The sequence below is a fragment of the Bombyx mori genome, chromosome 8, assembly GCF_030269925.1.
Source record: "Bombyx mori chromosome 8, ASM3026992v2".
Taxonomy (NCBI): Eukaryota; Metazoa; Arthropoda; class Insecta; order Lepidoptera; family Bombycidae; genus Bombyx; species Bombyx mori.
Window position 1 is genome coordinate 8,967,830 of NC_085114.1, and position 25,751 is coordinate 8,993,580.

Below are 25,751 nucleotides of genomic sequence, written 5' to 3' on the forward strand. Positions count from 1 at the left end.
AAACAAAAAGTCCCGTTTTGTGATAATAAAATTCAGTGCGCGTTCACAGTATTCAACTAGGTGATTTTTTTTTTTTTTTATACCAGAATATAAATTGGCAGTAAAGCGAAAATGTTTACCATGCCTCCACCGTCAATAAACACGTTTAGATTGTTTAATTTTATTACTTGACGCGAAAAGGCGGTAGGTACCGAAATTATTTTGACGCGAAAAAACAGCCCGAAGCACTTATATCTAAATCAACAGTTAGTAAATTCAAGTTTGTGGAAACGTCGACGAGTCGACGATTGTACGTACGGTGGCACGAAAATGTTATGTAAACAGCGGAGTATCTCTACCCCGGGGTCGTCCTACTGAATAAATAACGCCAAAGCAAAAGCAAACTCAAACAAAAGTAAATTTATTCACCAAATACGACGATTAATACACGATCTCACGACAGATTTATATTTGCGCTCGCCGCGCCGCTGAGAATAAGGACGTTTATTTTATTACGAGCCACTACGCACTCGGAAAGCTACCCACGGCTAGGCTGTTCGATGTTTGTTAAGATAACGCATGAATCTGTATTCCTTTCTAGATACCTCCTACTAGATAAATATTTCGTAATACATAAACTAATACAACTGATCATAAGGATAAACGTTTATATATTATAATACGTGAAGCAAAAACTTTGTACGCCCTTTTACGAAAATTGCGCGTATGGAGGAGTATGAAATTTCCCACACTGATAAAACTTAAAGAGGAAGAGTGCAGAATCGTATTTTTTTTATTTTGCATAAAAAATACATTAAATCAATAAAAATACATTATACACACTACCATGTATTTGACATACGCACGCATATATAACTCTTTTGTTTCTTGTTTTCAAAAACTTGTTGTTTGTTGTGGTTAATCTCAATCCCTATCATTACGAGATACGCTATTTTATTAATGCTTAAGGCTGAAGACGTCACGTTCGTAAAAGAGCTAACCGAAGCCCTAAGACAACTCAAAGTGATGTCTGCCCAGCCCTCAAAAAGTAAAACTTAAATTTAAATTAAAGTAATTATATTATTACTAGAGGTCCCGCAGTAGTCGAAATTCGACTATAATTAATTGGAATTGTAAGTTTGTACACTATTATGATTGTGTTTTATACTTCTATAATCACAAATTTCGCCAAGACTACACTATAAAAAATATTAACAAAGACAAACAATATTTAATCTATTCTCAATTTGACAACAGACGTCAAGAACAAAAGTTTGACAATAAATAGTATGCATGCGTGTGTGCGTCAAATACATGGTATGTAGTTGTGTAATGTTTTCTTTATTGAATTAATGTATCTTTTATGCATTATTTAAAAAAATATTAGCATTGTGCACTTCTTCTCTATATTCTCTATAAGTGTGGAAAATTTCATACTCCTCCGTCCGCGCAATTTTCGTAAAAAGGGATACAAAGTTTTTGCTTCACGTATTAATATATTATATTATAAGTATTTATATACATGCTTAACGTTTATCTAAAAGTAAACAAAGGATATGATAGAATATTGCTGGTAAAAGATGAGAGATATATTTTAGGATCATGTGATAATGAATCATTCATCACATGGATCCCGCTGCTTATGTTACAATCTAAGCTTGAAATCTCCCTTGCATGGTTATAGCGGACTGCATATTTCAAAGGCAACTAGAAAATACTTGAAATTATCTAAATTAATTCAGGTTTGGAATTAATCACAATACTTTAAGAGCCAGTTTAAATGTTACTGTCATTTATGTCTCTAATAATATCCATAGATACTAAGTTACGTAATGTAACTGTACTTAGAAACACGATGTAATTATCATTTTCTACTATCATTACTGCTATAGAAGCTGCTTAATTCTTATACGAAGCTATCTATTTGCATCGCTAACAACGCGGGTGCTGCAAATGGAAAAAAAGCAAAGGTGTAGATGACTGCAAATAGAAAAGTTACGGCGTGGCTGACTGTGAAGTAGGGATCTGAATATAATTTTATTTCAAACGAAACGGGAAAGGTCTAGAAATATTTTTTTATAAAATAATAAGAGGTAGTTAGTACAACAATATTCAAATCTCGATGAATAATAATACTCTAGTCATCTGTGATTATCAAACTGTAACGTTTTTGAAAAGTCAAAAATAATGTAATGAAAAGATTAAACCGTAAAAGAAGCTTTGATTGTGGAAAATTGAGGAAAATGTAACTAAGTAGTGTATACTTAGAGAATTATTCATAATATATATATTGAATATTTCTCTTTTTGGGAATCTTAAGGTTTATAATTGGTTTAAGCTCTTCAACTTGTAAATTGTTATCCTTTAATATTTACGTATGATATTGAATGATTGAATGAATGAATGAATGAATATGATATTGATTATGTGTTCAGATCAACTATTAAGAACTAGAATTATGTTTTTCTGTAAGACTAAGAATTTACTAAGTCCGAACAATTTTTCACTATTTGCTAAGCAAATTCACCAAGCAACGATTTTAAAAAACGAGCTTTTTCAAGAAATATTATTCAAGAGTGGTCCAAACGCTATAATTGTCACGATACTGATGGGATCCTCAATAAATATTGATGAGGGCAGAAAAAATAAGAGCTGTCTTGCTGTCATAAAAGGAAAATCAGCTTTGGGGCGGAAATTGAAGTTCCGTGGCTGGAGGCGCGCGGGCGCATTCCGGATGCTACGTCATTAAGTTCGCTTCCACTCGTTTATACAATTCAATGATTTAGTATTTTCTAAGGTTTATTTTCTAGCCGCAGACACGATTAAAAGAGGTTTAATTTCGTGTTGCGTTTTTTTTTTTGAGATCGACACGTGGCCCTTGAATCCTCACTCGAACAAGGAAATATCATTGCACTGTGAAAACATCAAGAAGATAAGCTCATTATAAGGTTATTCAGACTGTAGAAATCATACCAATGAATAAACAAAGCAGGTGTAGGTGATAGTGATAAATTCTACTCCATTAGATATTATTATCGGTTTTTTTTTTTTTTTCTTGCTTAGATGGGTGGACTAGCTCACAGCCCATCTGGTGTTAAGTGATTACTGGAGCCCATAGACATTTACAACGCAAAATGCGCCCCCTACCTTGAGATATAAGTTGTAAGGTCTCAGTATAGTTACAACAGGTGCCCCATTCTTCGAGCCGAAACGCATTACTGCTTCACGGCAGAAATGGGCACCTATCCGTGCGGACTCACAATAGGTCTTACAACCAGTAAAAATTCACAGACGATCAAGAATATGTTATTTGTAAAATTTCAATTCGAATGAATATTTCTAACAAAATTATCATGTTCACGTTTTGTTGGCACAAAATGTATAGACAGTCAATGTCTTGAGGACTAGCAATTTGTTTGACCTTGGGTTTCATCTTCATCGCATTCCGAGAGATTTATGTATATACATATGTATATATATATAAGCATAAACCATTTAATTGACCTCGCTTAGTTTAATATGCATTCGATCGTGACCTTGTTCCCACGAACAACCTGTTTCACTTATCGATTTTGTTCTTTAATATATTCATATCCATTGACCTAAATATGTTTACTTCCTTAATAGCAGAATAAGTTGACTTCATTTTAGATAGTTACTGTTAATAATTGCCTGATTGCTTTAGACAAAATTTAAAATTAAACTGTAAAAGCAGTCAGTTTTATAAAGATTTTGTATGTACATAAATTTGAGTGGGGCTCATTCGTTCTTTATTCCTTACTTTTAGTAGCATATTTATAAAAAATGTACGTGGGTAAATAATAATTCATTTTATACAAATGTATTGGTATTGTTTTAAAGTCTTTTATAATTAGTAACATAATTAATTCATTCAAAATATTTATTTCAAACGTCTATACGAGCTTTTATTTGTTTTAAAAAGAATAACATATTCTCGAAACTCCTTTGTTATTGCAGGGACGAAAGACAAACAAATTTTAAGGATACGATATACGAAACCGACATCTGGTGTTATTTCTATTTAAAATTTCGTCGAATAACAAAACAAAACAAACTCGCTTCGACTATGGGCTTGATACGTGGGAATGGGAGTTTCTGATTCGGGTATTTTACATAGGTAAAGGCTACGGACATGTAAGAAAGCTTTGTTCGACAAATGGTACAATCATATTAACTAATAAATAAAAGTGTGAAAATAAGCTATTTTCCTTTTTAAAAGTTTTAGTAGCTATTTTCAAAGAATGGAAGGCAGTCGACGTCGCCCCAAACACGTCATTTCGGATCCTCCCGGTCCACTAACGGTGCTTTTAGGTACCTCAAGCACCGGTCACCATTCTCGTCGAACCCGTCGCTTGCGACGAAGGGCTCGACGAGTAAATTAACCCTCAGACACAGCCCACTGAGTTTCTCGCCGGATCTTCTCAGTGGGTCGCGTTTCCAATCCGGTGGTAGATTCTGCGAAGCACGGCTCTTGCTAGGGTTCGTGTTAGCAACGTCAGGTTTGAGCTCCGTGAGCTCACATTAGTTAAGGTTCCGCTGAAATAGCCTCTCAAGGCTATCAGATTAGGTAGGCAAAAAAAAAGAAGTTATTTTCTACGTTTTGGAAAACTGAACTGCAACCATATTAAAATAGAAGCTTATTCGATGTACAACAAATTCCGAAGAGCTATACATAATTTAATAATATGACAATCGTAGCGTTACGAAAGCGCCATAAATCGCAATTGATTCGGCAAATGGCGTCCTTAGCTTAGGCCGGGAGTCCGGAGTGACTTAGGCACAAAGAAAGAGGATTATACCGTAATCTCAATGGCCGATGTCGGGACACGCGTCTGTGACTCCGGCCCGCATTAAAGCCACATTAGCTCTCCATCGATTACGACCTGACATTTTGTTCAACTCGGGTTTACTTTTACGTGATTTCGCGATATGTCTTCCTCAAACATTCGCAATTTATTATTTTCTCCTATTTATTTTACGGGATGTTATTATTTTTCGGATTTCGCATTTCGTCGAAAAGACGATCTTAACAATCCTTAAATGAATTTCCTTGGTTGAGGGATTTTACACGTGCCTATACATTGAAATTGTGACGTATAAATAATACCTATAGTTATTTACTTCAAGACGTTACAGAAACTCGTGTATCATCTATATCGATTTCCCTATCCTATTTCGTCAATGTGAGCTTAGTTTATATTGGTTGTTGCAAACAAATTTAGGGCGCACTTGACGGGCATCGCCGGTAAATTCCGAGTACAAAGCTACCAAAGCAGCTTAGCTCAGAGAAAGAGGATTATGTATAATCTGCGCTAGAGCGGTTGACATACGCTCGAGGCGAGTGTCTGTGCATGCCGGCATCAAAAAACGCAATGGAAAACGCGGAAATGTAAATTTGATAGAGAAAAACTTTTTCGTAGGTTTTTTGAATGGATTATTTGAATTAACGAATAATGAATTAACAAAGAAACGTATTAACGATGATTGAATTTTTTGAATGAACGATCGACTTTAAAGTAAGAATGTGCTCCATATTTCTTTGATATACTCATTGTGTATCTGTGGTATACAGGTACATGTGTCGAAAATTTAAAAAAAAACAAGTTTACGAATCAGGGTTCTTAAATTTTAAAGTATACGATTTATTATTTATTTTTAGGTTGGTATATTTAATATGTTCTATAATTTTCTAATTTCTAATTTACTAAATGTTAGTATAATAGATGTATTATTAGGAGTTAACAGAACACATCATCATCAGCCTGTATCTCTCCACTGCTGGATTTAGGCCTCTCCCATAGTCCGCCATAATGAACGATCCTCCGCCTTCCTCATCCAATCTTTCCCAGCATATCGCCGCAAGTCATCGGTCCAACGGGGAGGCGGACGCCCCACGCTGCGCTTACCGGTACGTGGTCACATGCTAAGAATTATTTATTATTTGTTGATATTTGCACCTACTGTGTCATCTATCGAAATATATAAGCAACTAAAGGCTTTTTTTCATGTTATGTCGTAACATCATGTTTCGACAGGCTTTTATTACTTGTAATGTCCCTCGAGCGCTTCCGATCATTGGCAAGAAGGGTTTCGTGGAATGGGATCTCTAATGTAGTGCGGATTTCATCGAACCACCTTGTCGGACTGCGCCCGCGCGGTCTCTTTCCCTCGATCTCCCCTGTCACGAATGGTATCTCTAAGCTACATGCTACTCTTACTAATTAGAGATTATCCCGGTCTAGAGACCGTCCTCGCCGAGCCCGTTGCTTGCGACGAAGGGCTCGACGAGTAAATTAGCTCATAGACACACGGCCCACTGAGTTTCTCGCCGGATCTTCTCAGTGGGTCGCATTTCCGATCCGATGTGTACTGTATACTTACTGTATATGAGTAATTATGTTTTATCACCTAGTTCAAGCACAGATGCACATTATGATTGTGTTTCTACTTCTATGTTGATAATATATAATATATGTATAGATAATATAATAAATAAATAATAAACAATAATAATAATAATAATTACTTATATAATAAGACCGTAAATAGAGAAATAATTTTATAAACGAAGACTAACATTCTTAGTTCATTGTTTATATAAACGAAAACTAATGCGAGCCACGTAGAAATCGCTTCAATTACGGAGCTTAACAATATTACTGATTTTATCGTGAAAGTGACAATAGGCTTGCCGTGACTTTAACGAAAATTTCACTTAAAGGTAATCCGTACTTAGCTCTAAAACAAAACTGGAATATTTAAATGAATTAACGGTCGCTTGGTGGGCGAAATTAACATTACTGTTTGACTATCTAAACAATAAATATATTGTAGTGGCGTGATTACTTCCCCAAGGTAGACAAATATAAAGAATATTTTTTTTAGAGTGTGTATCTACTTTATAGTGAGTTTGAGGGCCCGTGACCTAATGAGGAACTTGCCCAGATTATGTGTATTAAGTGATGCGACTATGTCGGAGATCTAATTCCTTGGAAATACCAATGTACTCGTATATGTATATATATATATATATATATATATATTGGTATTTCCAAATACTTTATTACTGGTGGTAGGACCAGTTGTGAGTCCACACGGGTAGATACCACCACCCTGCCTATTTCCGCCGTGAAGCAGTAATGCGTTTCGGTTTGAAGAGTAGGGCAGCCGTTGTAACTATACTTGAGACCTTAGAACTTATAACTCAAGGTGGGTGGCGCATTTACATTGTGGATGTCTATGGGCTCCGGTAACCACTTAACACCAGGTGGGCTGTAAGCTATAAAAAAAATACATATAAGTCCCTACCTAACATGCGTTGACGAACTACTTACTTTCTGAGAGAGTTTTATATCGTGTAATAAAAAAAAAAAACATACTACATATATATTGATTGTGCAGTTCTGGATTTTTTTAGTTAGTAGCTCCGCGTGCTTGTATTTTGAAGGATGAGAATTGATTTATTTGGGATTTCGATTTATTCGCGATGAGTGACAGCAATCATTCAAAATTCCGGATGGTTGGTTCCTAATTCGAAAAAAAAACAGATTTTTTTCCATATTGTATGAACTCACAGCCCATTTCATATTAAATGGTTCTAAAGTCTGGAGTTTTTTTTTTATGATTGAAAGATTACTGGTGGCCCGGAGGCCTTTCCAGTTTCACCAGGACAAGTCTGGAGTCTAGAGTCCAAAGGCATCGCAAAGTGGATACCGCCACCCAGAGATGAGGTTGAGGTCTTAATCGTATTACAACTGTCAACACTTGTTAACATATTATACATTTATTCATACATAATACTTAACTATGTGAAGTATCTTATTTGCATTTCATTACATCACCGATAACACAGGAATTTCATATCAATTCATTCGAAAGCATTGACGCAAATGTAATAAATATTTCTAAGATAAGAAGTAATATATTACGTAATTTAATTACACCGTATCATTGTTATCGTTAGTAATTTAAATTAGGCATACGTCAAATAGAAACTAACCTTATGACATGTTACGTTGCGTTATTTTGTTTGAAATCTGAAACAAAGTCGAAGGTTTTAATTAATTTTATTATTGAATATTTCTAGTGTATGATTTTGATAGATGTTGGATAGTAAAATGAAATAAATGAATATCAAAGCTATGCTATCCCAGAGGCTATGTGTCAAGTCGTAAAACATGATTCATATCTGTAGTTAATTAGCGAGAGAAGAAGCGAATATACTAGTAGGTATGTATTGGTATGTATGTACGTACTGAGTGATATATATTTGAATACTACTGGTCCCCTGGTAGTCGATATTCGACTATAGTTAATTAAAATTATAAGTTTGTACACATTATGATTCTATTGTCAAAGACTATTATATTTCTATAATCACAGATTTCGCCAAGACTACACTTTAGGTGAATATTAATAAAGACAAATAATATTTAATCTATTCTCAATTTGATCACAGACCATAAGCAATAAGAAAAATTTGACAACAAACAAATAGTGTGTGTCAAATACATGGTAGTTTGTGTAATGTTGGAACGAAGTTCCTTATCGCGCGTTGTGAAAGGGGGCTAGACGGAAAAAATTCTTACGAAAAGTTGTCACGACACCTTTTAGATCCGTCATTCTGACCAATCAACGTGTAGGCGCTTATCGCGTGACATTGCTCGTATCCGATTGGTCCGCGTAATGAGTACAGTTTCTCGAGATAGCGTTTCAACAATAGTAATTTAGTCCATAGTATTGTTTTTTTCTTCTTCATAATGCCGTAATTTATTATTATAACTTAAAAAAAAAAAAAAAAGTATTATAGCATTCTGCACTCCTCTATATTCTTTATAATAAGTGTGGGAAAATTCATCGTTCTTCGTCCGCGCAATTTTCGTAAAAAGGGATACAAAGTTTTTGCTTCACGTATTAATATCTGTATTAATACTTCACGTATTAATATAATTAAGATCTGTCTGTCACACGAAATAATATATATCTGTTAATAGACCGAAAAAAGAAGGAAAAGCTGTTATTTAACGAAATAACAGTTTTCTCTTATTTTATAACTAATGTATTTTTGAAAAAATATGTAACGTTTAATTAAATGCAAAATTCATAATTTATGAAATTGATATTCGTCAAAATTTTAAAACTTACATCAAAAGTTTCGAATGTAAATTGAATAGTGCTATAAATAGGCACAGCTGAAGATAGGCAAGGCAGGATAATCCAAGAGAAAGTTATAAAAGGAGCATAAAAGGAACACTAGACATGCATTCTCCTTTGAATGATTACAGCTATTATTATATTAAATATGAAAAGTTGAAAATATAATCTGGTGTCTTAAAGTGAGTGACGGCTTTAACGTTGTGGTGATGTCTGTAGGCTCTGATAGAAGTACTTTAAAACAGCTGAGCTTAGAGATCAAGTCAGACGTTTGATTAGAACTGTTCTAAAAATTTAAATACTAACTGTCAAATTTGAAGCGATGGTCATAGTGACTGACAATATTAATTTTTCTATATACACATGTTAATTAATAAACGTCACGATTACGACGATGACTGTTTTCTAAACTCATTGTCGGACAGCCAAAAACCGAGCGATAGCAAGTTGACAAGCATTTAAAGGAAAATTTAGTAATACGAAACAAAGGTTTCCAATATTTTATCTTTGAACTAGCTGATCCAGCAGACTTCGTAGTGCCGCAATCGATAAATAAAAGACCTAAACTTTTGTATAAAAAAAAAACAAAAGGAATCCGTCCGACGGGAGACACATCAAAGGAAAAACAAAATTGTTTGTTTTTGTATAATTTTGAGCATTTTCATATTTATTTACCTTTTAAACCTTCTCTGGAGTTCCACGAATAATTCAAGACCAAAATTAACCAAACAACAATTCATTTATATATATATATGTGTCGTGGATAACGACTTTTAGTAATATTAAGACGGTGGTTTTGATTATTATTTTAAATGATGAAATGTCGTTTTGATAAATATCACAAAATGAAGGGTAGACTCCGTAACGCCACAGTATAAAATGGCGGTACGTGGACAGAGTCGTGGCATTCGTGTCAGACAGTGATTCCGTCCGTCTCAACAGTGAGTCTCTGACAGTCAGTCAGTCAGTCAGTCGGTCTGTCGGTATGTGCAACGAAACTGTCGGTTTATCCTGTCATTGTGAAAGTTGTGTGTGTTGAGTTTCAATAATTATTATTGAAAAGTTTTATTGACTAAACTGAGTTCAATCGAATACGAGTGATGACGAAACTACCGCTCAGCCATCCCTGACGTGTGCCAACATATAGATTAACTTAAAATCCAAGATTTCGGTCATTTGCCTTTCATCGCTGATAAAGGCATCTTTAATGCCAAACAGAAACTAAAAATTGTGTCTGCCGTAGAGTACTCTCCGAGGCGGCTCTAGGAGTTAATTTAATCAAATACAGTCCTATAAGAACGCACGGTTTCCGTTCCCTGCTAAGAATTACCCACCCGTATTCGTTCATAACACCCACTGTAATTAAGGTGTACATAAAAACATGGTTTACATTTTATTGGTGAATTTAATTACTTAGAAAAACCGATGATTGCCCCATTAGCAACCCACGTCTTTCTTTGGGTACATGACTATTTTGGGCGTCTTATCTATCAGATGGAGAATTTCAGAGATATTCATATCTCTTGATTTTTTTAACGCGCGGCAATTCAAATTTATTAAACTCTATTTTTTTTTGTAAGTAAGTTTAAATCTGGTAGTAATATTATATTTTTTTGGCTCCATGTTTCACAATGTAAAAATAGACGTACTCTGAGGTATGAGGTGATGTCATACGTGTATTATAATTACAGCTACCGTCTAAACCGGAATGCCATGCATATTTCGCATCAAACACGGGCAGGACGGTAGCACGAACACAGGTTTTTTTTATTGCTTAGATAGGTGGACGAGCTCACAGCCCACCTGGTGTTTAGTGGTTACTGGAGCCCATAGACAAAGTAAATGCCGGCACCCGCCTTGGGACATGAGTTCTAAGTCTTAATTTTTACAATATAACGGCTGCCCCACCCTTCAAATCGAAACCCGTTACTGCTTCACGGCAGAAATAGGCAGGGTGGCGGTACCTACCCGTGCGGACTCACAAGACGTCCTACCACCAGTAATTACGCAAATTATAATTTTTCTGGTTTGATTTTTATTACACGATGTTATTCCTTCACCGTGGAAGTCAATGTTGAACATTTGTTAAGTACGTGTTTCTTTAGAAAAAAACGGTAGGTACCTGCTTGCGGGATTCGAACACCGTTTTTTTTTCCTACCTATGCTGATAACCTTGAAAGGCTATTTCAGCTTCACCCTAACGTGTGTAGGTGAGCTCACGGGGCTCAAACCGGAGTTGCTAACACTGACTCTAGCAAGAGCAGTGCTTCGCAGAATCTACCACCGGATCGGAAACGCGACCCACTGAGAAGATCCGGCGAGAAACTCAGTGGGCTGTGTCTATGGGTTAATTCGCTCGTCGAGCCCTTCGTCGCAAGCGACGGGTTCGACGGGGACGGTGACCGGTGCTTGTGGTGCCTAAAAGCACCGTTAATGGATCAGGAGGATCCGTAATGACGTGCTTTGGGCAACGTCGACTGTTTACCATTCGGTCTACAGGATGGGGTATGTAGTTTCTAGCGGCCACGACAAGAGGGTTCTCATGTCGTGCCGCCTTCTCGAAATGGCGCAATGATACCGACTGTAGATACTTACTGACAGAGTCGAGCTCCAGGTCATCGTGGAGATCCACGTTCCACGAACACCGTTGCATCGCTTGATACGACTGCACCGGGCGTCTTATCGTTTAGGCCACGACGACATTTTAAAAAGACTTGTATGTGACTCACTCTCACGAATCAAGAATAGTCGTTACGTGTCACTTTAAATAATAGGCAACATTCTTTGGTTAATTCGGATTGATTACTCGACATCAATCACAGATTACTTGTTATTATTATAATATGTATTTCACTGAACACAGTACAACAAAACGAGTCTGGATGCGTTTTGTATTAGGAACTCACATTTGATTGTCTGGTACATTTATTTTGTAGTTTAATTGTAAAATATTATGAAAATCATTATTAACGTTAAAGAAAATATTACAATGTAATTATATGCACGTTTTAATTGGATTAATATCACATCTACTAGTGAGTCTAGGGATTTATTCTTTAATTTATTTGATTTTAATTACACTTTTGTAGTATGATATAAATCAATATCAATTATATTAACCTATCTAAAATAATTCTTCGTTGATTTAGGTAAGCATTACCATCCTGATATCTATCGTGAAGCTGGCAGAAGTCTAGTATGAATGGTGAGGTGGTAATTATGACGTCCAGCTCTGGAAACTACTGAACTTGGAAACCCTGAACTGTTTCCTCTTTTTTTTTATTGCTTAGATGGGTGGACGAGCTCACTGCCCACCTGGTGTTAAGTGATTACTAGAGCCCATAGACATCTACAACGTAAATGCGCCACCCACCTTAAGTTCTAAGGTCTCAGTATAGTTACAACGGCTGCCCCACCCTTCAAGACGAAACGCATTACTGCTTCTCGGCAGAAATAGGCGGGGTGGTGGTACCTACGCGTGCGGACTCACAAAAGGTCCTACCATCAATAAATCATAAGTAATGCTCATCTACAATCATAAAAATAGAAATGGCGAGGAGTCACTACACGAACCTCTATCGAATTGTATCGCTTCTAATTAATTTATCGGACAGCTTTTAACCAAATAAGCTTCTCTGGCCAAAAAAATAATAATTGCCATCAATATTATATACCTATATTTAAACTGAACTTTACTTTTGTGTTAAATATTGAACAGCTTATAACGACATTAACGACAGGAAAATATATAACAGGGCTGCGTGGGATCCACGAAATTCTGTTCACGTCCCTAGCCAATGGTCAACAATCGTCCGATAATAGAGCAGCGCCCACATGCGGGAATATTGACTTACAATAAAAGTCACATATTTCTTAATACACAAACGGCTTGGGTTAAGCCGACACACGACAAGTCTATTGGTGCGCTCATTACAAAGTTTACAACGGTTTTATGTTTGTCAGTACAATCCTTGTCACTGCAGCCATGGTGACATCCGAACATAAATTCGGTTCTCATATTGTTACGATCTCTGTTATGTGCGACACCTTTTTGTAGAATAATAGGGAACGCTTGTTGTGCTTCGTTTTCAGATGTAGTTTTGTTTTTACTGCTTGTCTAGTAGCCTTAGAAGTTTTATACTTCTTTTTTTATTGCTTCTCAGCAATATGCTCCTTTGGGTGGACCAAATACATCAACAATGTAAATGCCACCAGCTTGAGATAGAAGTTTCAAATCTCAGTCATGAATTCAACTCTATATCTTATTCTTCTACAAAATCGATGTTTTTGTTTACTTCAAGTAAATATTTCTTTGTTTAGTGCCGAGCGCGTTATTAGGGAATGTTATCACAATGTCAAGACATAGAGATATTGTTTAGTAATTTGAATTTTATTACAGCTTTCTGTTCTTATTATCTTTTGTTATAACGTAATTGAAGTTCATTGCTAGTGTGCATAATTCTATATGTAGTCTAGTATAAGCAAAGATTATTTTCATTTCATTCATAAATCTCTATATATAAAAATGAGTTGCTGTTCGTTAGTCTCGCTAAAACTCGAGAACGGCTGAACCGATTTGGCTAATTTTGGTCTTGAATTATTTGTGGAAGTGCAGAGAAGGTTTAAAAGGTAGATAAATATGAAAATGCTAAGAATTAAATAAAAATAACAATTTTGTTTTTCCTTTGATGTGTCCCCCGTCGGACGGATTACTTTTGTTTGTTCTAAGTTTATTTTATACAAAAGTTTAGGTCTTTTATTTATTATAGATTGAGGCTCTACAAAGTCTGCCGGGTCAGCTAGTTCATAATAATTTTTTTTTTTTATATAGGAGTGAAAGAGTATATTATGGTTTAAGCTTAAGCGGCATTTCGCTTATTACGCGACATTTACCTTCGTAATTACAGGTGCGTTTTATTTGGTATTAGAATCAACAGTTCGATGTTTTTAATTGAACTTTAATTAAGTTTACTCCATTGAAATAGCTGAAGATTTTTTGGTTATGATATTTTTTCCAACATTTAAAAATTTTAAATGGCTCTACTGCAAATTTGCAAAAATGTCGCTTAAACCAAATAAGTCTCTCACTTCTCGATATAATTAACTATAAGTAATTATTTAACCTAAATACATACATAAATATAACGGTATAAACATTAAATTTTACGCGCTTGTTTCTCTTGACTTAATATTTGTATTTAGGATGGATTATTTTCGAAACTTGACTAAAATTATTGAACTTGGTGCTTAAATTTGATATAAAAAAATACAAAATATAACAACGGTAAATACGGAATGGGAGATTGCTATCGGTTGTTTCATTATTCATCTCTGGCCGCCTCCTAGACGGCAGACCATTACCATTTTAAATGAACTAATGAATTTACTAGACGAACAACCTGTAGCAGCGCTAATATACAAATATATATATCTCGAGTTTTCTTTAGTTAGTACATGAGAATGTATTTTACTTACATAACTTACTGGTGGTGGGACCTCTTGTTAGTAGGTACCACCACCCTGCTTATTTTTGCCGCGAATGCGTTTCAGTTTGAAGGGCGGGGCAGCCGTTGTAAATATACTTGAGACCTTAGAACTTATATCTCAAGATGGGTGGCGCATTTACGTTGTAGATGTCTATGGGCTCCAGTAACAACTTAACAGCAGGTAGGCTGTTAGCTCGTCCACCCATCTAAGCGATAAAAAAAATAACATAAAAATTCAGATTATTTTATTTGCCTATGTTATTTATTATATTTTTAATAGTCATATTAAATATATGTAATTGTGTATTTTAGCCAATATCGAACAGATCTTAAGCCATTGTGATTAAGTTTACTTTCTGGCCAATAAACGAAAACTACCGAACGTCGATAGATCACGCAATAACATACTGGATACAGCATTTATTCATTTTCCGAACGGTCGTCCAATCGACTCGTGTAACGGCGATCTATAAAAAGTGCTTGCGGCCTAATTCCCTGTGAAAAGGCCCGTCACCTGACTTACGGCATTATAATTAAGCTGGCGCTACATAGATAAAGGTTTTTTAATTTGGTCGAGCATGCGAGTACAGTTTGGGAGGTTAATCCGCGCCCACGCTGCTGCGTCCACGATCCAGAGCCGTACTCAGTTTTTTTTTCTCCTACCTATGCTGATAGCCTTGCGACGCTATTTTAGCTTCACCCTAACGTGTGTAGGTGAGCTCACGGGGCTCAAGCCGGAGTGTTGCTAACACTGACCCTAGCAAGAGCAGTGCTTCGCAAAAACTACCACCGAATCGAAAAAGCGACCCACTGAGAAGATCCGGCGAGAAACTCAGTGGGCAAGTAATCAGAGTTGATGGACAAGTAAGTTCTTTTGTCGCTTAATATATTTAGAACGTGAGGTTATTACATAATTTACAAACTGCCTAATTGCAATGTTAATAGCCTTTGTCATTTTAAAAATACCTAGTTAAAAATACTGTAGTTCAATGGTTTTTCGACTGTTTTCGATTTACTATGACTTAATCATAGTATTCGATGATAGAAACGAAGTGATCAAAATTCGATTTTTACTAATGATATCATAAGGCTTTGTATTCATTTAGTGGATTAGATTCCCATTTTGAAAAATGTTTTTGTCAGTTTTTTTAGTAAGAACACTAAAGCATGATAAAAAACTTAAAAAGCTATACTTAATTATTTTTTCATTACCTGAATATGTATTTGTTGAATTAGTGTCATACTTAAATAACGTTGTGGATACATGGTCTTTAGCAAAAAAAAATTATTTGCCTTTTACAACACGTATCATAGTTTCTCTTAGATAAGTCAAAATTTAGGGCCACTAATAGATTGCTAATGGTAAGCAGTATACAATTTACCTACATTTATTTGTGTTAAGCTTCCAATTACCAGGTTCGAGAATTTTATTGATGGTGTAAAATTGGTGTAAAATTCAAGATGGGCGGTGGCTTTCGTTGTTTTGTCTGTGATGATCTTCGATTATTGATGATTACCTTAATATCACCCAACTTTGGTACCTTAATCCAAATTGATTATTTTCTTCTGATTACACACCTGACTAATGGATCTAATCGTTCATTTGGCTTAAGTATACTTAGACGAGTATAGCGTGGAGTTAATCGCATCATTGATTTTGAATGGGTTAGATAACTTGACAATTTTAATTGCAGCTTAAGTCATTTACTTACTGTAAAAATTTCTGATTTTACATCTGACTTATTTCTGTAGTTTTCATTTATTGGTCATTATTTTCGATTAAAATTTTACTGCAAGTACTCCAATGAATATTAAAAATTTGAAAAGAAAATAGATTTTACGCATTGAAACTTTTTTGGTAAGTTTTTGGATAATAGGTAATTTCGAAATTAAATTTCGGAGTAATTTTGACGATGAATATTATACCAGACCTCTCTATTATCAAAACTTCTATGAGTTTAGTTCATTCGTTTTATGAAAGGAACTGTATAATAATATTAGGAGTCTTAATTGTTCCTGAGTTGTCTGTATGAGCACAGAAACTGCTAATTTGAAATCTCAAGCTTAGTTTAAATAATAGGTTGGGAAAAAAGGCTTTGCGCATCATAGTATGTATGAACTTGTAATAAAATCTCTTTGGCTATACTATTTGTATCTGGCTGGTTTTGGTATCATTGAAAGTTTAAATTTTAAAGAACGTAATTCCAAATTCAAATTAGGAAAATGTGTGATTTTTATTTATTTTTCGTACTGTCAAGATGAGTGAATCTAATGAAGAAATTCGATACATTTTAAAATTTTACTACAAAAAAGGTAAAAATGCAACGCAAGCCACTAAAAAAAATTTGCGACATTTATGGACCTAGTGCAGTGTCTGTGAACTTTTTTCCCAACCTATTATAATGCAACCTCAACTCGCGATCACTTTTAACCAGAATTAAATTAAAAGTACTCGTAATTGTATAGACTCATTTGTCACGGAGAGGACGTCAGGAGCAGGTCTGCAGCACAAAGGGCCTCTGGTTACATGTGGAGTCGCCTCCAGGGGACTGACAATAGGTTCAGAGGGTAACAAAAGGATGTCTCGAATTATATTCTGGTACTGAGAGATCGGTACTGAATGCAGATTATGATACATTAAATTGGATGTTTGGGGAAGACATGAAACGAATATGATTGAAGATTTATTGTTGATCGAAAGATTGAAAGCTCCATATTATACAACCGAAACAATGCTTCTGCAATAAATTAAACGAACTGTGTGGACTGGAATTTTATAGGTCGCTAGTTCGATCCGAATGTCAGATGCGGAGTACTCGTAATACCAAGGTGATTTTGTAATGAAAATACTCTTGAAAATTTAGAAAAATAATGTTTAATTATTAATAAATGCTGAAGAGTTTGTTTGTTTGAACGCGCTGATCTCAGAAAATACTGGTCCGATTTGAAAAATTCTTTCAGTGTTAGATAACCCATTTATTGAGGAAGGCTATATATAGGTTATATAATATCACGGTAAGACCAATAAAAGTGGAGCACCAAAAAAGAATGTTTCAAAATAGGGGTTTAAATAACTCCTTAACATCTATGATTAAAAAATATTTTCATCTTCTACGTAAATGAAGTGGGGGTAAAATTTTGTGTTATGCCAAAGTAACTATTTCATGCGAACGGAGTCGCGGGCAAAAGCTAGTTTTGTAAATAAAATTATGCAGATACAATGTTTAGATAGATGTTAAAGGAAGGCTTAAAAAGTAATGCACTCGACTGCCGTAGTATCTAAATTGCACTGACTGTTAACTTGATGCGAATTGCAAACGCGGCAACATTGATGACAAAGGTGGTAAAACACCGAACAATGTTTAAAAAATGTTGAGTTCGTTTTAGTGTTCTTTCCTTGGGCCCGCGATCTGCTCCCAATATCTGCAGACCGTCAAGACTAAAATACTCCGTGCACTTTGTAGGCGCAGTAACTTCGCATGAGGTTCGGAAGGCTGCCACAAAAAAAGAAGATTTTAAATGTCCATGGTCATATTTTCTTTTACTATGAATGTGGAAGGATATAGAGGTAGAGGTATAGATTGCGTGAAAGACGATATGTGTAAGAGGGGAGTGTGTGAAGAAATGATATATGATAGAGGAGTATGGAAGGAGAAAACATGTTGCGCCGATCCCAGGTGACTGGGAGAAGAACAGGAGAATGATGATGATGATTTTTTTTTTCTATGGACTTACAACGGGATCCTAAGCAGGATAATATGTAAGTGAAGTAAATTTTTTTAAAACTTAAAACCACGTCTTCACTAACGCGTGTGTGGCGTAATATTCAATCATAGCCAGTAGCGTGGCAAGGCTGCCGTAAATCTGTCGTAAGCCTAATGTGTTTGTAGGCTTCAAGGCTTTGTGGGTTAGTGCGCGATACATCAACGTTCGTGACGCTGATGACAAAATGAAACGGACTATTTTGATGTAAATGCTTCATGAAAACTGTATAAGGCAGATATCTTCGACTGTTTTTCAGTCTTTTTTTAGATAGGAAATATTTTAAGCCCAACGATTCATATGACTTTCCATGGCCATTGTGAATCAAGCTGCTTGCTCTCTTTTTTAACAATGCTTTCTGTTAGCTTGATCTTTGAACGTCATTTTTACCGACTTCAAAATGTCTGATTAACTTTTAATTCCCAGAAGCATCAAGTACCGATAGCAAAAACGGATAGAATTTTCAAATATCTACTTTAGCAAGAGCGGTGCTTCAGTGAATTTACCACCGGAGTTACGATCTAGTGAGAAGATCCGACAAGAAACTTAGTGGGTTGGGTAGTCTTTTTTTATTGTTTAGGTGAGTGGACGAGCTCACGGCCCACTGGTGCTAAGTGGTTACCGCGCTCATAGACATCTATAACGTAAACGCCGCCACCCATCTTGGGACACGAGTTCTAAGTCTTAATTTTTATATAATATAACGGCTGCCCCACCCTTCAAATCGAAACGCATTATTGCTTAACGGCAGAAATAAGCATGGCAGTGCCTACCCGTGCGGACTCACAAGACGTTCAACCAACAGTAATTACGCGAATTATAATTTTGCTGGTTTGTTTTTTGGAAATAAATCGTGAATATTTGTTAAGAACGCATTTCATTAGAAAAATTGGTACCCGCCTGCGAACACCGGTGTATCGCAATTATCCTTTAGGCCACGATGACGTCTATGAGTTAGGTGGCTTGTCGAATTCTTCATCGCATTTGACGAGTTCGACGAAATCTGTGACTGGTACTTGGAATGTTTAAAGCACCAGCGGTTGGAGCCTAACAAAGAAAAGTATATGTGATGTATTTAAACTATAAAAACAATTCGTTATCATATCTGTATACACGCGTTGTAGGTCAATACTTAATTTTCGTTTCCCGAAAATATGAATTTTTATAGCACGTATTACAAGAGTCCGATTTAAAATAAACAGGATTAAACAGTTGAAATGAAAATTAAAAAAATTCGATTGGTCGTAGCGCGAACTCAACACACACATAGCTCCGACATTTCGATCGGCATAGCGCATTAATTGACGTTTAGTCATACCGTAACCGGTCATGTGAGAAATATGCTTCGTAGAGCCTTTGACGATGCCAAAGTCAATAACACGCAGCGTATAAATTATTCCGACAATCCGCGCGGATTTGGTCGGCGTTATGCCATACGTTACAAGCCTACCTAATGCAGGCCGGCTTAGAAACGCTATAATGCTACAAACAGTACAGTGCAAAATATAAAGCGTCCTTTAATCTTTCCGTATACATTGCGTGACGGGAAAGGAAAATGTCACTCGTTTTATTTCAATTATTCCGAGCCACTGTAGCACGGAAATATGTAAATTGTCGTGATATATCTATGACATATTACTAAGAAGGAAATGTTGCTCGCGATCTGTCTTCCAGAAATAAATGATGATATTTGATGTTGGCACTCGCAAGAAAGGGAAAAGATCACGCCACAACATGAAATAGCAAACGTGTTATGTAAATATTACGTAACCGCAACTTTGAATCACTTACGAATTGTATTTAAGTGTGTTTTAAATGTTGGATGGTTATTGAAAATTGGATTGACATCTATACATCTATGACGCAACAAACTTAACTAACACAAGCAAAGTAATATTTTAGTTAGTGCACTAGCTTAACGCGTGAGAGCTGCGTGCAATCAGTCATGACCTCATTTCCCCCTGCGAATGGTATTAGTACAAGCCAATAATAAAGTCGGAGCCACTCAACTTCGATGGCCCTCCAGCTATTGAGTTTGCGGTGATGAAATAAAAAAGCAAATTATTCTTACATTTTACTACACAAGCTCATTGGAGGAGACCTTAAAAACGCTCAGAATTTTATCCTTTGTACGCGAAAACCTTTATTTGTGAACCTTTTGAATACGCGAATTCGTATCTTGAAAAGATTTTAAAAACGAAAAAAAAGACGTCTTCCTTGTTTTAATCATTGGCCAAGCATAGAAATAAAGGAGTTCTGAAGTATGAAGAAATAAATTTATGAGTAGGGAATAAGATTTACTGTAGTGATTGTTTCCGGGTAGGTACGTAAACAAGTTCGAAAGCTAAGGTGTACAAAATGTTACTTTCTGAAAAAACAATGAGTCACAATGTCGAATTTTTTCTTTTAAATTCTTAGTAATAAAATCAATTCTTCTAAATATTGCGCCCGAGGAAAAAACGGCAAAGAAATTCCATCCAATTTGTCACACAACTCACGTTCTTACAACCCAAGGAATGTCGGAGATATGTTTCGTAATGCGCTGAATTCATGCATGTATTTCTCTATATGTTTTTATAGGTGCTCATACATAGAAAAGCTTTGACTCTGAATGCTTCGTAGCGTTTTACGTTCGAAAATTAAATACTTAGCACGTCTAAGTCTTTTGAAGTTACGTTTGGAAATTGTTAATAGAAATGTGGCGGGTAGTCATCGTACAACACGAGATATTTGACAGATGCTTGAATCTCGCTTACGATATTTTCAAGATAAGCTCGCTTATATACAAGTTCTGAAAAACAATTGGGACCGTCGGTCTACCGAGCAATATAATCCTTGTGATATACCTCCACACTACATTTTATTTCATCTTTCACATAATAATTTACTTGTTTGCACAGTTTTAAACTCCATTCTTACGGAACAAAATTAAGTAATTCATAAATAACTAACCTAAAAACAATTGAAAAACAAAGGCCAGACAACAATTGTTTTACTTTAAAAAAACAAAATTTATATTCTAAATAGATTACGACTTTATGATTTTAAGAATTAATTATGATTTGTAGCTGCCGGTCGGAGGGTGAAACGCGCCTATCTCGCTGAAGGGTCAACTGCGTGAAACGAAAAGGGAGTAAATCTTAAAAGGGGGGAAATCTCAAAGGAGCAAAAATCTCGCTGGTAAAACCTTGTAAAAACTGAGCTGCCGACCTGACTACCGGCTTATGAAAAAGCCATCTTCAGCATTCCTGTTCATCCTTTGATGTAAGGAAATGCAATTTTACACAGAACGGTCCGACGACTAATGTTTATTTAATTTATTTGTGCCTTCTTTTTTTTTAAATACGGTTCTTTTTCGTTACGAGTGCACTGCGGCTATAATTTTTGTTTGAAGTATTAAATAAATATTCCCTGCTTCTTTATAGGTACCATGCATGCATTTATTCCTCTACTTATGGCAGAGAACGAGATAGTCTTACAAAATATACGAACAAAATTTAGTGTTTATGTGAATTAAAAAAAAAACAGTAATCAAAGGTGCATCTACTTTCACTCACGTGCGATGAAAAGATATGATGGTATTCTCTGAAATGGTTCGCTGCTTCACGCTCATTATGATCTGCATTCGTTGAAAAGATCCAAGGGAAGATTACTTTACGAACGGTGATTAATTGGTTGTTTTGTGTTTTTGAGTGAGATTCTCAAGTGTAAGATCGGTGTTTAAAAATACAAAGCCGTATATACTTAAGAATCGAGCTGGTCTCGTGTTTGTATTCAACAAACATACGAATGCGATGAAGAATTCGACGTGCTACCTAACCTAGAGACACAACCCACTGAGTTTCTCGCCGGATCTTTTATGTGGGTCGCGGATTCCGATCCGGAGGTAGATACAGCGTAGCACTACTCTCTTCCTCTGATTGGTGTTAGCAAGTTCTCCCAGGTTGAGCCCTATAAGTTCACCTACCAAACATGCGTAGCAGGCATAGCCCTTCTCAAGGCTATTTTATGTTTTTTTATGTTTGAGAAGTTACTGGTGGCCCGGAGACCTTTAAAGTTTTACTAGGACAAGTGGGCGAGCAAAGGCTCAGCCAGGAGGGACTATTTTATCTATTGGGTAGAGAAACATGAAAGCACCGCAGCAAAGCGATGTGCTGCAAGGCGGGAAATATCGAAGAGAGAGGAACGGACGTAATTGACGCTATAATCCTTAAAAACAGAATTGTTTTGACGGTACATTTGTTACCTTGAGTCTAGTACTATAATGCCCTTGTTCTATTTTTGGTTGAAGTAAATATCTCATATGTTTTTCTGATATCACTAACAAAGGAACTGATACTATCTTGAAAAGTACCTTTGTTTTAAAGTATGGGCTAACAAAACACCCCGTCACAAGTTATTAGTTTTAAGCAAAAATATATAGGACAGTTTTTATCACACCTTTCCTTAACCTTCCAGTAGGATCTGAACACCAACGCATCCAGAAAAATTATCTGCCCACACGAATTATTTCATGAAACCAAAAATAACTGTCTTAGATAACCTGGAAGATCTCTGCTAGTCTTATATTATAACGAACTGAAATAAAATAACTCTATACGTTGTTCCGAGACGATATTTCCAAGAAAACGTTCTTCATAATAGACGGGCCCTGGGACTTCTACGCAATTTAAAAATACAATTGTCCCTTTGAAAAACCAAAATTATATTTTGACTCGTGGTAAAATTTGTAAGTTTTTTAAACAATACTTTTGGGTTACAACTAACAATTTATTGAAATTTCATAATTTTATTAATTACTAAATGCAAATATCTAAACGTTTAATCCCATCTATGGAAATATCGCTGAAGTCTTAAGAAAAAAATTGTCGCTCAAACAAGTGATTTGAAAACCATATTTAAAACCTTACAATAAAATTAGTAGCTATCAGTTAATAAATCTCTAGATTGTGTACATAAATACCACCTTTCGAACATGAAAAATCTCAATTCTGTAGGAATATCAGTAATAACTCCAATCGAAATTTTGTAATTCCGAGATTTCTAATTTGACTTTGAAAAGTAACTTACAAGGGAAATAATAATTTCTCTTTTTCAAATCGAAAGCGTCATATTCTGAAATTTATTTGAATGTTGTCATTTCCACTGAATCAGGATTACGTGTACGTTCAGAATCGTGAAGTCGTTGCCTTCACGGCCGTCTCTCGTTTAAACATATTCCTTTAACCCTCCGCATTAGAGGGTGATGATAAATGAACCGTACACTGAGGTGCCTGACGTTGCGTCTGGCCCTTTTTCATTCATAAATAAACGAGAATTAGTGAATAACTTTGACTAATAATATGATTTTATTAAATTTATGAGATTTCTAACTCTATGATTTTTACTCTGTGGCATTTTGTTCGAAGCAAGAAAATGAGGACTTTTTGGCGGGAACGCGAGGAGTGAAGTTGTGTGATTTGTTTTATTTTGTCTATTTAGTGTTTCTTCAGGTTTAAATGTGTAATAACGGTGGTTTATTAACTGTTTAGTATCTGTGAAAGTGCACAAATGTTAGAAAATCAAACAAAGCCGCTGGACGTAACTTTTCGGGATCCTCTAAAAAGTCCACTGAAAAAATCTTAGTAAATGACCACCATTTTACTGAGATTATATTTCATCCCATATGATCTCATTTCAATTCATGCCATGTTCATATTAATGAACTTCATTTCATTTCACTTCATATTATCATTTTTCATAAAAATAAGAATTTAACTTAAAATAAGACTTGTCCTAAAGGTCTTCCCTCTAAAAATCCCTATAAAAAGCAAGAAAATGAGTTTAAAAGGAATTGTTGTTGTTTCTTAAATTATTAATTTATCTTACTGTAACTAAGAGTTATAATTTAATAAATACTTATCTATAAAACATACTCTGTAGACTCTGCGTGTTAAAGTTACAAATTCCTATCTTCTTCAATTCTATAAGATATTTTTCATTATCGCTTACATTTAAACTGGCTGGTCACTTAATACTTTTTAGTAATACATTGCAAGTACTCTGACCTTATCCATAGGCTTATATCGCGTGCATTCAAAGCGTAAGCATTTATTATGAAAATGCTTTCCTCGGTGGCTGTCACCGGCCAAATTGAATATAATTTATCATGCAATACGTAAGCTCTGGCGGACTAACATTTTGACTGTCGGATTTTTTAAATTCGTTTCGTGTAATCTCCAATTTAATAACTCAGTGTTATGATTTTTCACAGTAGAACCAGGTTTCCATTTTGTTGTATTCGTAAGGGAAGCAAATCGTTGAGAATATTTAAATCAAATGCAAAAAAAACACGTAATATTGCACACAAACTAACAACATAAGAGCCAAATTTTTGTGAAGTTAGATGTCCAACAATATCATCAGCTTGTGTTCTTTACAATGAAACGAATGCAGATAGACTTTTGTCGACAAGACAGACACAAGTTTTCTTTTTTTTTTCAAATTCTCGAGTCGATTCAGATGATTTATTGCCTAGAACGTGATACAACACACCCTGACAAAATTACTCGTACTTTAGGACGATAAAACTTTATAAAGATTGACAGCGATCGTATCAAGATCAGATGTCAATGTCTCCTTTAATTGACTGTAAGTGTTTTATGGAATTGTTTCGTTTCATAACGTATGGTCATTAGACACTAGGGAGTAAGTTAACGGTCCATTAAATGAAACTATAAATTAGTTTTGATCATGACTAATTGAAGTGACATAGACGAGAGATGGTCAAGTCAGCACTCCTCTTAATCTATCAGGGTGGTCTCATAAACTTTGTTAAAGGTTTTTATATTCTATGATAACAGCCGGTTAAAAGGCTGACCACATAAAAATTTAGATAATAAACGCATCTTTAGGTTGAGAGCTAAATGAAACGTGCTTACCCATGTTCGTGAAAAACCCATTCTGGTCAACATCGTAAAGGTGATAAACAAAATATTTGAGATAAACGAAGACACGACGCAGTTTTTGTTTGTTGAAAGATGGTAACCACAAACGTATCGAATAGATTCACTAATCAAGTTGATTGTAGTAAAAGATCTCCATTTAGGTAAAACCTTTCATTAAACTTATCTCAGTCGGATCTGAGCTCGGATTCGTGTAACGTAATCGATTTTGGTACGAGAAGCCGCGAAGGACAAAGTGCGGTCACGAATTTACATATAAATTCGAGATTATCTTAATTTAAAACGCATTCGGAAAGTTTATTTGCATTTATATGGGCGGCTATAGCATTTTTTTGTCGCAATCGGCTAATAAAGCAGCTCAGTGAGTTTACACATCGAGGGTCGGTAACCGGGGCGAGGGTTGTAC

At 35.5% G+C, this 25,751-nt stretch overlaps 1 protein-coding gene across 11 annotated transcripts in view; it reads right to left on the bottom strand.

The window, feature by feature from the left end:
• Window positions 1-25,751, bottom strand: part of LOC101737699 (uncharacterized) — a 123,947-nt gene that overhangs the window by 23,383 nt on the left and 74,813 nt on the right. For 7 of the 11 annotated variants that reach the window (XR_001140078.4, XR_002431472.3, XR_001140079.4 and 4 more), the window contains one exon: window positions 8,000-8,036. The exons of the other annotated variants lie outside the window; for them this stretch is intronic. The gene's annotated coding sequence lies outside the window, so the exon portion shown is untranslated. The remainder of the gene's footprint in view (window positions 1-7,999; window positions 8,037-25,751) is intronic. 11 annotated transcript variants of the gene reach the window in all.